Genomic DNA, 208 nt, shown 5'->3' with positions numbered 1-208 from the left:
CCTAGGCGCGGAATAACTACCACTGTGCATTCGCGAGAATCCGTTTGTGCTACTATGAGAAATCTAACGTTATGGGGGTGATTTTGGGATGTTGGAAAAATATTTTCAAGGTACTGGGTGTGCTACAGAGTCACACAAACGCCTGTCGTCACCCCGGAAACGATACAGATCGAAATAAGCATATCTGACGTAATTTTCGAAAATAGAC

This window comes from Odontomachus brunneus, unplaced genomic scaffold, assembly GCF_010583005.1.
Source record: "Odontomachus brunneus isolate Ranch 3 - 2012 unplaced genomic scaffold, Obru_v1 Obru_scaffold_010, whole genome shotgun sequence".
NCBI classification, from domain to species: Eukaryota; Metazoa; Arthropoda; class Insecta; order Hymenoptera; family Formicidae; genus Odontomachus; species Odontomachus brunneus.
The sequence above is the reverse complement of the archived record's forward strand: the minus strand, read 5'-3'. Positions refer to the sequence as shown.